This window comes from Anguilla anguilla, chromosome 2, assembly GCF_013347855.1.
Source record: "Anguilla anguilla isolate fAngAng1 chromosome 2, fAngAng1.pri, whole genome shotgun sequence".
Classification (NCBI taxonomy): domain Eukaryota; kingdom Metazoa; phylum Chordata; class Actinopteri; order Anguilliformes; family Anguillidae; genus Anguilla; species Anguilla anguilla.
This window is the reverse complement of record NC_049202.1, coordinates 71,607,319-71,618,100: the sequence shown is the minus strand read 5'-3', so window position 1 is coordinate 71,618,100 and position 10,782 is coordinate 71,607,319. Positions and strand designations below refer to the sequence as shown.

Below are 10,782 nucleotides of genomic sequence, written 5' to 3'. Positions count from 1 at the left end.
GTGCTTTTATGTTATACTTCCTCCCTGCTGTGAAGCACACTTGAAACATATCAGCAGTGGCTCACTGCGGCAATTAGGTCCGGCGGTGAGCCGGACTGGTCTCGGCTGCGCCCGGCTGGCGGAGAGAGCACACGCACCAATCCGGTTCACCGCCGAAACGAATGCCACAGTCTCTTGAAAACATTTACATTTTGCGTCATGCCAAGCATATGATTAGCATGATTTACTCGCTGTTGAGTCGCTGTAATCTCCCAGTGGCGAAAAAGCACCAGGGTTTCTCCTGAAAACACTGGCTAGCAAACACAAAAGACACTTGTCTTAGCTGATGCCAGACACGTTCATCTGTAATGACGTTCAGAGATCAGCAGCATTTAAGCAGTGCAGTGAGTAAAGACATGAATTCAAACGCAGATCACCATATTGGTTAGCATTGGTGTTCCATGTGGAAAAGATGGGTTAATCCAACCTAACTCATAATGTCCTGTCATTCAAATGGAAAGAACAAATACACAGCCTCTTCTTTGCTACGATGCGCTTTGTAATTCATGGTATGGTATTAATATCTTAAAACACGGGTTTGAATTAATCGAAGTTAACTGAAATAACTGAATTTTACATTTGGTGGGTCACTTATACGTGACAATGGCTAGGATTTCATTACCATTTGCCCTTAACATAGACTAACAATTAAAAGCAGTATTTTATTTCCTCAAAAAAAAAAAAAACTGGTTCAGCAAGTTGAGCGATCACTGTCATTAACTCAGCAGGCGCGAGTTTGCGAAGAAATGTAAATGTAAGATTTGTGTCTTGCATCCATGCTGACATTATGTTTTCAGTCATTCTAGTGTCTGATATATAAATATGAATAGCATGTAGAAATAATTTGATGTTTTACTTTTCTTTTAACAGTCTATTTCAAAACGATGTTTGTAAATGGTGTAGCAAAAGGCCTAAGAATATAGACTGGACTCTCAAAGCTAAAGCCAAGGGTTTGGTGAGTCAGTCAGACACACAGAACTCCGACTTTCCAAGGTCAAACAGATCATAGAGAGGAAGCGGCATCAAACATTAAAACTGTCACCTCACTGTGGTTAGTCGACACAGATGGAGTCTTTATTAACACGCCATCAACTAACCAAGTTTGGGGACCTTTCGATTTTACCCATGAGAAATGAAGCATCCTTTTCATCTCTCTCAATCATTTTCTCCGTGCACACACTTTCACGTTTCTGTAAAAAAAAAAAATTAAAAAATGACATTGTAGTTTCATAATATTGTGAAATAAAAACAGGCATACATCAGGTTGTATGCAAGTGTGTTGCGTGAAACAGGAGAATGACTGACTGCTGTCTACTAGGCCTGAGCAGGAGAGCTCCGTTCTCATGATGAGGCAGCCTGTGATTGGCTGGCCATTTGTTGACTCACGGGTGGTGGTTAACATGAGGACTGGACTTGTTAACTGCCGTCTTATCAGATGTGATATATGTCTGCCTCTTTCACACTACTGCATTTTTTTCTCCTCCTTCCTCTTCTCTGCTTCGACCTCCAGTTGTTTTCTGTGCAGTCATGTGATCCCCTTGATTCCGGTCTCATTACAGTCCCCTTCGTTTCTACCCCATCTCACCTTGCAGGCGCTTTTTTTGATGCTGCTCTCCCTGTGCCTGCCGGACTCAGTGGGTGTGTCTGTGTGGACAGGTGTGAGGAAGTGAGGGTTAAGTTTGTCTTGGGTGATAGACCATAACGTGTAAGCAAATTGCACTACATCACCAGCATTTTAGATGCCCTTACCCAGAGCCCATCATATAAAATACCGCTGAATATATACTATAATTTTATTTTTTTTAAATCAGGCTAGGTACCTAGCTAAAGGGAAGCGTAGCAGTGTCCTAACTGAAAATCCAACTTGCAAACATTTGAGCTAAAAGCCCGTTAACCTCACCAGACTTTAAAAGTTCATTTTTGACACCAGGAACTACTGCACGTAACAATGAAGTCTGAATGTTTGCCCTGGAAGCGTACCTGTGGCCCGGCTTATCCCCTCTACATTTACACTCATTGATGCATTGTGTAGGCAGGTAAATACAGCAGAATTTCCTTGTTTCTGCCCAGTCTTAATGATGTGATGTACCAAGTGCGTGAGTTCCACACCTAAAGGTGCATCCAAAGGCAGAAACCTTTTTTCTTATTTATTTATTTTTTAATCAATTTTTTTTTATTGGAGGATAAATGTATGTTGCAAAGGCAGGATGCAAATAAAACACGGCTCTGCCACTTCCCCGTTTTTTTACCTTCCCTAACATACATGCAGAGGAAAAGGAAAACGCTTTTAAAAATGATAAAGAAAGCGTGGGAGTTAAAACATTTTCGAGTTTCTCTTGCCTTTGAAACAGTTATGATAACATAACAGCATGTATTTAAGAACAGTTAAACATGCCCATACAGAGCATTCCATGGTGTGTATGTTTATAGGGAGACCCATAATATGAACTTGGGGGGGGGGGGGAACTCTGCTAAATGCCCTCAGGGAGGAGAGGCCAGGCGACCAGCACAAATATTTGGGAAACACCTCCAAGGTAAAAGAACCTGCCACGCAGAATATAATGTATTAACTGACCCTTTTATGGAGTATTTAATTTTTTCCCACTTCTAAAAACCAAAACCAAAAATCACCCAGTCAGAGAGATTTATCAATGCCATCAGTGATTATTTTATGGGCCAAAAGTGATGCAAAAGTAACAAAGTCTAGTTGGCCAACTGTGAAAGACCAGGCTTGTGCAGAACAGCCCAAAAATAGGAACTTCTGCCCTAGGTTATCGATCAACGCCCAGAGTGCGCAATAACATGTTCATTTGGGACATGACCAAAACTAAACATAAAATTTATTTATTAAAAAAAAAAAAAACGTAAAATTTAGCTACCCTGGAGTTGCATTTATGCAATTGATCTAAGATCTGGTACTGTATTAGTCCTAGACAGGCACAAGTCATCATAGGCCTGGACATATATAAGGGCTTGCAAAGGGAGAAACCACTCTGAGTAAAAGCATTCACCTCTTGAAGCCCTCAGTGTTTTCCCCTCCACGACCAATACAAAACAATTTTTCCTATTTCCTGTTTATGAAGGGCATGCTATAAAAATCAAATGACTCATAAATAGAGCAAATTTACAAATAAATTGCATAGGACAAAAAAAAGGGGGGGGGAGGGGATGCTAAGGCAATAACAGAACACAGATAACAGATGTTGGGTACTCCTCGCCTTTAGCCACCGTGACCTTTTGCGGAGTACAATTTAATCTGAATCTAAAATGTATTATTTTTCGTTATTTTTCAAATGCTCTTGAACAGGAGTGCTGGGGTAGTGACGCACAGCTCAAGCCCCCCAAGGTCAATTTCGAGCGCCCGAAGGAGGCAGGCCACCACAAAGTGGGACCGGAAAAGTAGAGGAACGGTTGCCATGTCAACACGTTTTTCCCAGCGTCACCCTTGAATCGCGGCGATCGCAGAGGACCCGGCAATTAAGGCAGGCTTTTTGATGTACGCGACCTCGCGCCCACGCCCGACGACGACGTGGTTACTGATAGATGCACCGGCTCTTTTTTCCAGGTTTGTCAGCGCTGTCTCACGTGCATGCCACTCTGCACGGGCTCTCGTGTCAATGCGATGCCTCAGTACTCCAGACCTCTGTGTACAGCGTGAATCGACGGATCCACACGTGAGTGGGAATGTCTCACGTATAATGCCAATGATTCATTGTCGATTTAGTCTTTGTGCTATCCTGCTGTCTTTCTGATATCACCGCAAAGGATCTGTATTGACATTAGGACTTTAAAAGGAGCAGAATCCCGCAATATCTTCTCATACAACTTCAATAGGAAATGTAATAATAATAACCATATTATTATTATTATTATTATTATTATTATTATTATTAATAATAATAATAATAATAATCATCATCATAATAATCACAATAATAATAATAAATACAGAGCAACTGCATGGTAAGTGAATGTTTTCATATACATTATCGTATGAGGAGGAAAGACTGTAAGGAACCCCTCAGATACACCAAATGGCACGTTGAGGTCACCGACAATTAAAAAAACCAAACTCATCACGTAAAGGTCACCAACAGTAAAGAACCCGTCTGCAAACCAAACAGCAGAAGTGTCCGAGTGGTGAAGGAACACACGTAGTCTTAGCAGTGTTGACAAGCCTCAAACCTCGAACCACTGCACGCTTCCCCTTACATGAAAAAACAAATCGAAGCAAAACACCATCGAAGTCATCAAACAGACACAATCATGAGAAAACGGTATAGATCAATGATCCTGCTTGCACTAGCTTTGTAAGCATATCACACCGGGGTTAACTTTTGTATCTGGCTGGGCGCTGACCCACAGGTATAAAGATCTTTAGTCAGCACCCCACCACCAAAGACACCAACTTGTTCCCCAATGACATCAGTTTTCCAATTATACAAAACATGATTACACTGTATTGTGGAGAACCTAATGCTGATCCAATCAGATGTTTTGCAACTGAGCACTGTCTCTTCATCACACTTGCTGACTCTCTGTCAGCACAGTAAACAGTCTGTTTCACTTCAAGGGTCTGATAAGATGCAGACTTCTGTGAACTACAGGACAAACAACACTCATGTTTTGTTATCCGCTAATGCTTTGAGGTGCTCTCTGTATTCTCCAGATTAACAAAAGCTGATACAGACAGTTGCAGCTGCAGCACCAGACCGGGACGGCAAACAATTTTGACTCAAGGGAGCAAGATTTTAGTATCCACATGGATTTTGTGTAGCGGTGCTGCCCTCTAGTGGTTTGTCTGGGTAGTGTGCTCATTATCAGCCACATACTACAAGTGTTGTGAACGTAACACGCCAGAGGTGTGCGACGAACTCCTAGAATTAACTCCTTTAAGAATTTCAAATCATCGTTCGTTACCTTTTGTTTACCTTAGGACACTGTACATAGTGAAGCAAACCGGGGCTGATTCTTTCACAGTCTTAATAATAATTTTGAAAAACCCCACACAATTAGCAACATTTGAGCGGGCACGCAGCGTATTACTTCTGTAGTTAAATGATCCCACGATGGAAAGAACATCTACTTCCAAACCCTCAACTTGCATGCACTAAAATACTTGTTTGTATCAAGGCCTGTTTAAAGGAGTCACATTTCTATACAATATGAACGTAACTGACTTCTTCGGCTGCAGCCATACGCTGACTTGCATATTTATTTTAAAATGCATATTTATGGGCAGGCCTTCAGTGTTATTATGCATTAACAGTGTTTTTTGCCCAATGGCAGAATTTTATGTTGGACATTTGAGACAGGAAACATTATCAGAACATAAGCTTTTGCAGCAGTGACAAAAGGTATGAAATTTAACAGAACCCAACAAATGTTGTGACTGACAGAGGTCAGCCATTCAAGGACAATAATATGACCATCACCACTTTGTGTTTGCTCATTTTCTGTGGTTTTTCCATATTATTTCAGATTTACTCAACATTTTTGATTGATCTCTGTGTAATAAGTTATATTGTAGATATTTAGAAAAGATTCTGACAACTTGTTGGCAACAATGGCAGACATAGAGCAGTTAGGGGTTTCTAATCTAAAGCTAGAAAATACAAACACACTTCAAGTTAATGAACAATTGATAAACAATCACCAAAAAAAAAAAAATAATAAATTTAAAAAATCAGGTAATCAAGCAAGAATATTTAGATTCTATAGGTATGCTTTGGGTTGACTGATTTGGTCACTATTTGTTCTCATCCAAAGAGAGCACCGGGGAATATGATAATGGCTGCATTATAAAATGGCTAACTATGGTTACTTAATGCCTGTACTAGGGTGACACAAAAACATACGTTGTTTTGAACAACTATTATGCAATTTCAGAGTCAGAACAGATCCGTTAGGAGACAAGACTTGCATCTACTCCACAGAGTGAAGCTCTGATTAGGAGCTTCACCCCCAACGCCCCCCCCCCCCCCCCCCTAATCTAATCAAAAGCACTTATCTGCTGTTGGAAATCTACCTTTGAAGATTCTGTGAGACGTTGGATTTCCAGAGGGGAAATGGCAATGGCAAGATCAATACATCCCAATGAGATTCTGAAGCTGAACGCCGTGGTTACGTCACAAAATGTGCACCAATGGCACGCTGGCAAAGGAAGGAATGTGACCGCTCTGTGGGGCACACATCCCTAGCCCAGCTGGAGGTGTTTCAGCGCCACCCGCGTCACTTAATAAATCACCATTCGGCCAATCGTAGCTGTCGGAACGTTTGAGAGGCCGGAGGGCGCTAGTGTATCAGTAATCCAATATATACCGCAATGACTTCCCACAGATAAAGCTAACTTTTTTCAATTGCTACATATTGCAAATCACATCCGGTTAACGATAGAAACATATGCTCGAAAGTCACTGTAGGCTGTAGGGCTCGAGTAAGCTTACAGTGAGCTGTTCGGGAAACTCGGGTGATTATACTAACCGCAGAATGAGAAGTGGCAGTGCGATGCGCTACGTGCATTTTGGAGGACACGCGATGCTAGGGCTTGCTGTTCTGCGCTCTCCAGAATTCATGCAAAACGAGGCGTTCCTCTTCCGTTTAGCTTGGTGGCTCTGTAGATGTATATTTTATATGAAAACCCCCAAAAAGCTTTAACATGAATTGAAATAAAGTGGGGCCCTGCGCGGATACCCCAGACTGGTCCAGTTCTGAATTCAGCAGCATGCGTTCTGCCTCTATGTGCAACAGCAGCAGTCTCACTGCGTTTGGGACATATAAAACACTGCATCAGTCAGGCCAGAAAATGTATTTTAAAAGGAAAAAACAACAACAGTACTTCTCAATATAGCTCGCTATTTACTTACAGGCTGATCCAAAAAAAAAAAAAAAACTACAAAAATTTGTATTAAGATTTGTCTTCATTTACCTTCAAATTAAAAATAAATGAATGCAAGTGAAACTTCAAAAAAATTGTTTCGGTGATTGCTGTATTGACCAAAAAAAATTAACTAAAAGAAAAAGTGAAAAAAAAAACTCACACTTTCCATTAAATGTTTATAATAATAAAAAAACATTCTAGGATTGAATTCAAGTTCTTATGATAACAATCATACTTCTCATTTCCATGCTTATAGAGTATGTTATTGATCTCAGCCTCTCATATTCACCCTGTGATTGCATTACATTACAGGCATTTAGCAAATGCTCTTATCCAGAGTGACTTACACAACTTTTTACATAGCGTTTGCATGGTATCCAATTATACAGGTGGGCATATAACTGAAGCAATGCAGGTTAAGTACCTTGCTCAAGTGTACGACAGCAGTGAACCTGCGACCTTTAAGTTACAAGACCAGCTCCTTACCCATTATACTACACAGCCGCCATTTTGCGCTGGGTGATCCTTCTTGCTGAGTGGATGCACACAGCCCTGACACACAGGGGAGGAAAATGATTATTAAAACTGGAGATGATAGGCTGGAGAACTGAAGTGCTAAGGAGTATTTAATGCGCTGCTTTTGAAAGCCTCTCATGTCAGAGTTGTGTTAAAAACCAGAAAGACATTATATGACATCAGTAAGTTTAATTCTACGTATTCTAACTGCTGTACATGTGTCATGTACACCTGATCAAGCCCTAAAATGGCAGTTTATTCAGGTTATTTGTAATTTACTGTCGTCTTTTGTTTCGCCTGCCTATTTCTGCTTTGTGCTGTTTATTAGTATCTTGTCTTAGCAGATATTTGTTGGGGCTGCAGGCATGTGCTGGGTACTTATAGATTTATTTAGCTTCTATCTACCCCTCCTTTTGTATGAACAACTTTAATCTACTGTAAATAGGGTCATATAATATTTTCTATTAGATGCATTTGCCTGCTGGGGCCGCTATTCTACGTGTACTCGTGTAAACTCATAATAAAATACACGTCTTTAATAAAAGAACAAAGCGTCTCATTAAAGTGAGGACAGACTACTAGAAGTATGAAATGAGAAACAAGCACAATTATATCTGAACACAAACTGTGTAACGTCAGGACACCATATTGTTCGGAGTAATTAAATTTAATACTGAAGTTACCTTTAACTGCGGTGCTTAAGTTTGCTTTCATAAGGCAATGTTATCGATAACGTTAGCTTGCTAGTTCGCTTTTATGAGGACGTTATAGTTGTGCTTTTATCTTAACTTGGCTAGCTAGATAGCAAAAATTGTAACTGGATACAAGTCAACGTCCTTACCTTAGCTATCTATCGATACTTGATATACTACTAAGCTAGCTAGCTTGTGAAAATTCAGTCTCCCAAAGAGAGCGCGTATCATGGGGGTAGCTATGGTAACGGGGAACGGTCTGTCAATCATAGCTAACTGACAGTTCTCATTACACACGCCCAGACGGTTCGGGTGAATTTTTATAGTGGGAAATTTAGGCTTAGAAAAATACATTTTAAAGTACATTGAAATGACTGAAGAATAAAAAAATTATGCACATTTGTTTTGTTGTTGCCTGAAGACAACTGGGAAGTGTCACGTTCAACCACCATGGTACTCCTTTAAACGGAGACCCAGAAACAAGGAGTAAAACAAATGCAGCCGTTACTCACGTTTTACTGCACACTGCCCTCTAGTGGAGAGCCGCAGCGTTGCTACTAAAAATGAAGCCCAAAGACCAGGGTACTGCTGTGTGAGTATTAGGCGAGACCAGGTGCCGTTTTTCTTAGTGCCTCACCTCATCATAACCCCATTTATATAGTAATGCTAGATTGTATTGAAGTTTTAATTAGCTAGCATGTTTCATGCTTAGGAAATGTTCACATTTTGCAATCCGCTATTAAGTTGCTAGTTATTTCTTGTAAACTAAAATCTCATTTAAAAAAAACATGTTTTCAACGTACAAAAATGCCAAGTTACTCACACATACAAGACATACATTGTCTATAACTCGTTCATTCAGACTGCCAAAATCCGGGCCTGCCATTAAAAGTATTGATATCAAAATGATGCCAAGTTACGGTACTACAAACAATATAGGCTATCTTGCCTCACCTAAATTAAATAAGATGTATTACAAAGCAATACTACCCAATATTTCCTCAGTTCTTTCAAGTCACTTGGCCCTGTGTGTATAAACATGTTTTCTGGAGAAATATGCTTCCTGTAGTTATAAGTGATTTGAAAGAATTGAGGAAGTCACTTGGCCCTTGGCCCTGTGTTTTGTAATCTTACCATTTCACAATGTCATGCAAACTTTGTGTCAGATCAAAGTGTCAAATATTTCGAATTGCCTCATGGAACACATTGAAATTCATGTAGAAAACTGCCGGTGAGTAACTACAGGAAGCATATTTCTCCAGAAAACATATGGTAAATGGACTGCATTTATATAGCGCTTTTATCCAAAGCGCTTTACAGTTGATGCCTCTCATTCGCCAGAGCAGTACATGCATACATAGAGAACTTCTTTATCCCCATGGGGACATTTCCCTCGCAGCATGTTACATTCACATTTACGAACAGACATTTATACCAAGAAACATACAATCATTCACGCAACAGAAAGGCTGGCCAGCGAAATACATACATACCAATACAAATTGGACATATAGACACCTATTCAATCAATGTTGACTGTGAGAAAGCCATCCACACATATGTTTGGCCTGTCCATGTACTGCATGCTTATACACACAGGGCCAAGTGACTTGAAAGAATTGAGGAAATATTGTGTAGCGTTGCTTTGGAATACATCTTATTTAATTTCGGTGAGGCAAGATAGCCGATATTGTTTGTAGTACCGTAACTTGGCGTCATTTTGATATCATTACTTTTAATGGCAGGCCCGGATTTTGGCAGTCTGAATGAATGAGTTATAGACGGTGTATGTCTTGTATGTGTGAGTAACTTGGCATTCTCATAAAAAAACGTGTTTTTTTAATGAGATAATGTTCACCGTGTGAACCGGACTTTGTGTTCTTGGCTATGAATAAATGTTACAGAACGAGTATTGTAGCCTACCTTATCAAACCTGTGTTTTGCAGTTGTTCCAATGACCTTGATATGCACTTTTGTACCTGTCGCTTTGGATAAAAGCGTCTGCTAAATAAATGTAATGCGATGGAAAGGCTGCGGTTGACGGAAGGGCTGACTGGCAGCGGCCGTACGAACGTGGGCTGCGCGCTAGACATCCGTGACTCCGCTTTCCGTCGCGCGACTGAAGGGTTAGTCACGGCGTGCAGGGCAGCTGGGTGTGGAGCGCGAGGCTCAAGCGGCTGTTATCAGCCGCTCACACACAGAGAGCTGCACAGGAAGACGCTGTTTTCATTTTCATCTTCTCACACTTGACGTAACTCTGCCGTTCGTCAGATAACGTGTGGCCTTAATTTCACCTTAAATTCCCTCCGCGGGTCCAACCATAATCTAGTCGCGCCAAAGCCGCCTGATCCTCTGAAACAGATGAACACTGCCACGGTCCATGTAGAGGAGGAAAAACGAAGAAGTCGTGTCTGAAACCGTAACCAAAGTCTTTTTTATTTTAAATGTACAAAGAAAATGTAATAACTGGTGTTTAACAAATATTACAAAAGCTATTTTCATTCTACAAGGGGTACAGAATCAGATCAAACCGACCATTCGGTCAGCCATTTGCCCTGTTAACAATGAACATACTGACAAAGGATTTGCATCTCTGGGCTGAGTAACATGTCCATGAGAACAATTTATATTTTTTAAATATAATTCTACTTTCCG

General features: G+C 40.5%; 1 long non-coding RNA gene across 2 annotated transcripts; it reads right to left on the bottom strand.

The window, feature by feature from the left end:
- Window positions 1-208: 208 nt before the first annotated feature.
- LOC118219676 lies at window positions 209-10,324 on the bottom strand. 2 transcript variants are annotated; one of them, XR_004763811.1, is made up of 3 exons: window positions 10,051-10,324; window positions 7,406-7,471; window positions 209-1,683 (listed from the first exon to the last, which is right to left on the bottom strand). It is a non-coding gene; the product is annotated as an uncharacterized LOC118219676 (long non-coding RNA). The 2 variants fall into 2 exon arrangements; XR_004763812.1 differs by lacking the exon at window positions 10,051-10,324 and adding an exon at window positions 8,640-8,953.
- Between the last annotated feature and the right edge of the window lie 458 nt (window positions 10,325-10,782).